Raw genomic sequence first — 5,103 nt, forward strand, 5'->3', positions numbered from 1 at the left:
TATCCTATCTGTTGCCGCTGCTTTTTGGATCAGCGATGTATAATGCTTTCATCAGCTTTCATCAATTTACAGAACAGAGAACTCGTATTGGCTTCGATCGGACTCTTCAATGCTTAAATCAATCAGAGAGATGAATATATAAAAGAAAAGACAATTGAGAATTTAATGCCAAAGTGGATGTACCTTTTATGGAGAAATTCAGAATCTTTTTGTAGCCATGGGATCCAAAATCTTCTAAAGATCATACTACAATAGATTGGAATCATGCTGTAACCATATCGCCTTAAGATACAGCGTAATCACTCGAGGAGAGGGGGTGTCAGGGTTGCACAATTGTCAATCATTCCATTTTCATGCTCGTTTATGCTTCGATATCTCATGCCCTCCAAATCATAACTATATGATTATTTGAATCAAAACAAGAACTTGCATATCAACGTGAGAGGTCACATTTATGTGTCGTTTACAAATGGATTGCATCATATTATATTGCATTTTTTATGAAGGCCATAATTTTAGAATAAAATGTTATCTTGCAAACGGAAGTAGTAATCATTGCGTTCCAAAGGAAACTTCTAGTAATCGTCTTATAATTGGAGATATTAAACGCTGAGCAAAGTCCAGACAAGCTTAAACTCAATGATTTTTGAACAAGCCGAAAGCGTCCAGTCCGAGCAACATCCCCTTGCTTCCACACTATTTACCAATTCATACAATTAATTCATTTGCTGTTCCAAAACCATGATGTGGGGGTTTCAAACCACCAACTCAATCAGGTGATTTGCTGCATATCATCCTGAAAATGGAGCAACCGGTTTCAGGTGATACTGATATTTGGCTCCAATTATAAAAATTCGTTTGCAAGAGCACTTAACCAATTGTTTTTCTCCAAAAGAGAATGAGTAGTTAATATATCCAACTATCAATATGACAATAGGATCTACCATCCACCGTTCCCCAAGTCAATCACTACCAACCATGTATCACACTCCAATTAACTTTCAAGAGACTCCACATGCAGTTTGGTGAGATTTGTTTTGTAAAAGGGTACTGTGAAATATTTATGAAGGAAGATAGGATAATAAGTCTCATATGCAAGTGCACTTCATATGTATATTACCAAACACCACAGAACTTGAAGTACTTTCAAATGTAGATTATCCAGGCAACGTAAAGATTATCTGTGGCAGCTTATACATAAATATGTGCGAGTATAATGTAAAAAAGTTGTTGCATCAACATTCTTGGACTAATAAGTGTATAATGGGCATGGTTCACATCTATGATGTCTTGAAAAAATGATGACATTTGAAAGGGTGGAGGATTCTGTTCTCCAAGGAGGACAGACACTATTATGGCATATCTGGTTGACATCTATAGGAGACCTGATTCTGATGTCTATGGCATACCTGTCGGAGTGACATCTAAAGCAACATAGCTGCAGAGAACTGTAAATTAACAGCCAAATATGGGCACCACCATTAAATCGTTTAAAACCAGTTTAAACTGAATACCTGTCAAGTGCCGGAAAGCCCAGTACAGTTCTTAGCAGGGGAAGAAGTTGCAGCATGACCCTTTCAGAACAAAAAAGCAACAAGAGAACGATAACCATGTGAAGAGTTTTTTGCCCATGAGATGAAGCCATGCAAGGAGATGCCTGAAACATAATGCATGATCAACTTTTGAATTTGTGCTTATAGTGCTTGTAAACCTATTCACCCTTAAATTCATGTTTAGGATGGGTGCTAGCAAAATAGTTGATGGGTGGATCCAACATAATGCTCCCACTACAAATCTTGAACTCTTTCGTATATCACACTCACACATAACAGACAAAAGAGTTTTTTTGCCAAACAACTAAACCCATACCCTAAGATGCTGTTTGGTATATCACCGATGATGTAGTCACTGGGATAATGTGATCACTGGGGTGATGTGCAAATACTGGGGTGATATGTGATCATCGTGTTTGATATATCACTGAAATATCACTAGAAATAAAACTTCACTGTGTTTGGTATATCACCAAATAGTGATAGTGATAATGTATAAAATACCATAAATAATCTTATACATTAGTACATAATAATTACTCTACAACTTGATTAAACATTCTTCGTTCACAACTCCTCATAAAAACATATAGCGGTAGTAATAATAATATTTATTTATTTATTTATTATTATTATTATAGGTATTTATTTTGATAAAGCTATTAAAATGATTTTGCAATAATATTATATATAATCAGACTTGACTAGACTCAGCCAATTTTGACCATCAATATTAAGGCTGCCCATTAGGAATGATTTAGCCCACCAAAATAGGTATCTAATAAATAAATAAAAAATATCCATACCATTTAACTAAATCTGTCAATAAAAATAAAATTGACATCTGGTAGATAGGTATCTATAGAAAAAGACAATGAGGATTTTTATTTTCTCTCCAATTTATATTTTTGTTTCAAAATAATTTCAACACATCACCAGTATCCGGTGATATGCTATCACTTGAGGTATGTGTGGTGATAGCATCACTGTATTGTGTAGTAATGCTATCACTGAATTTATCACCGAATCCTTCATCACTGGATGTAATTTTGCAACACCAAATAAAGTGATCACATCACCTAGCTCACATCACTAGGGTGATATGAAATATCATCCCCTACCAAACAGCCCCTAAGCTGTGCAAGTTCAGAGAGACAAATGATAACAAGCTGACCCAATTTACATTAGTTTTTCATTTTTTGTATATCATGTTGGGTTCCGATGGCGCAGTGGAAGGATTAAGTGTTTAAAATTTTCATTAAAAACACCCGATGCACCAAAAATTCTAATGCCCAGAAACTCTTGACTATATCAATCAAAGTACAATAAAATAAATTTGGATCAGAAGAATACCTGTAACGCTAATCTAATTTTCACGAGGCATCCAAGTGTCCGCCCTCCAACGGTGATCCACACGAAAATTGAACCAAAGACAGCGCTCCTTCTTCACCTTGCTTCAAGAGTTCTAGCCCCCATAACTCAACCAGCCACCAATCGATAAGATCTTCCTCCAAACCTGAGTCTGAACCTTTCTGAACCATCCATTAGACTTGACCATCTTTTTCTAGACCTCTTAAACCCTTAGAGCTATTAAGATTAGGCTTGTCTTAAAAGAACAAGCCTTGTCCTAAAACCTAGAGTTGTAAGAGAGGGAGAGAGGGAGTGGATAGGGGATATAAGAATTGAATGATCACCCCATCTGCCAACCCCTATTTATAGCACCAGATGGGGCGCTAACAGAGAAGGCACGCCTCATCTGAAAAGGTATATCAAGTCCTCGTATCACTTATCTGAGAGTCCTTAAATAGAAGGACTCTTCAAGGGGTGATACGTCGATTCCTGCCTTCTCACGCGCACACGCCCAGAACGAGATGCTTTTTGCATCTCTTCACACATCAGATTAGTGTAAAATTTTGCCACATAAACTTTTATTCAAATATGAAGGCCATCACCAAATGACACATTATTTGGATAAGAGTTCATATGTGAGAAGGACTCTTCACCGAAGAGACGCACGAGCACCTTCTCCCTATCGCGCGCATGCACGCCCAGAATAGGGTGTGAAAAGCAATCTTTCTTAATCTGATAATTTTTCAGATTTTTATCAAGTGATCAGCACTTAAAACTGATCCTTATCACAAAAATTATCAGATAGAAAGTCACTTAAAAACTCCCTAAACAGAAGGAGTCTTCGCGTCCCTTCGCACGTCCAGAAAAAACTGTCGCGCGCGCAGCAAAGCTTCAAGCAATTTTTTCACGCACAATCTAATAGATTTTTCATACTTCAAAAGGTGTGCTAAGTGGCTCATCATCTGATCTACTTGCCATAAAAAATAAAGGCCCAAAACAGAAGGATTCTTAGTCCTTCTCCACGCCACAAATAAAGTACGCATGCATTCTGCATATTAGCGCCAAGAGTCCTTCTTAAGTTGGACTCTTAGTTATTTGGCGTGTACACCAGATATGGTGCCTCTTTTTAGCTACTTCCAGGTGGCTTGACCTGACCCAAATTCTCACCAAATTGAGCTAGCAAATGAGCAAGACATGAGACTAAATTAATCTCTAAAAGAGCTAGGAATTCCACACGTGCTAACATGCTTACCGGAACCCTGATTGAATCCAAAATTCCAATCAACCTTTTTTAAAAGGATCCTTAGCCAATTTTCATATGTGTGTGACCCATTGGGTTCCACATCTAGCTAGTAGTAGGTTCAGATGCAAGTTGTGTTGGGTGGATGTCTGGTCAGGACACCACCTCTCAAGATCCTTTCAGTACCACGCGATGCAGCAGGAAGAAAGAAGAAACAAAATAAAAGAAAAACAATCAAAAAACGTGGATCAGCCACAAAAAGGCTCGCCTCCACGGGGCATGCAAATTTCACTATGAAAAAGAAAATTTTACAAGAGGAGACCTCACTCTCAACCCTTGTACACCCAATTCTCTCTCACTAAAAGTTTTTCTCACAAAAGCTCTCTCTCTCTTGGAAGACCCCCTGAACCCCTGAAGTGCCTGGCGACCGCTGTCCAAGAGCCCTGCTCCTCTCACAGCAACGCTTCCGCCTCTCTCTTCTCTCGGGTTCGTACGGCTCTATACAGCGAGAAAACCCGAACCACTCTTTACTGTTCATCTAAAGGCCCTTTTAAAGGATTAAAACCTAATTAGATTAGGTTTAAGAGTCCTTAATCAACCCAAATCAGATTCTGAACCGTCAGATCAAAAAACAGATCAACCCACGCCCTTCGATCGCGATCGATCGACGGAATAGTGCCGTGGACCGCGCAAAATGCGTGGAAAACGCCCGCACGATCCACAGGCCCAGCCGTGGACCGCCCGGTCCACGGTGGACCGGGGTAAAGGGCCAGGCAGGCTGCCTGGGCCTGGGCCAGCCCGCTCCCGCGCGCGGGCCTGCGCGCACCTGGGCCGCGTGCCCGCCTGGGTCGCCCGCCCGCGTGGGTCGCTCATCCTGCGCGGGCCTGGGTCGCACATCCCGCACGCTGCCGCCTGCGGCCGCGCTGCTGCCGCCCGCTGCCGGTCGTCGGTGGTCCTCCA

General features: G+C 40.4%; 1 long non-coding RNA gene across 1 annotated transcript; it reads right to left on the minus strand.

Annotated features, from left to right (window-relative positions):
- Nucleotides 1-1,135: 1,135 nt before the first annotated feature.
- On the minus strand, nt 1,136-4,721 carry LOC140854841 (uncharacterized). The gene is made up of 2 exons (XR_012137961.1): nt 1,515-4,721; nt 1,136-1,438 (listed from the first exon to the last, which is right to left on the minus strand). It is a non-coding gene; the product is annotated as an uncharacterized lncRNA (long non-coding RNA).
- Between the last annotated feature and the right edge of the window lie 382 nt (nt 4,722-5,103).

The sequence above is a fragment of the Elaeis guineensis genome, chromosome 1 (assembly GCF_000442705.2).
Source record: "Elaeis guineensis isolate ETL-2024a chromosome 1, EG11, whole genome shotgun sequence".
Classification (NCBI taxonomy): Eukaryota; Viridiplantae; Streptophyta; class Magnoliopsida; order Arecales; family Arecaceae; genus Elaeis; species Elaeis guineensis.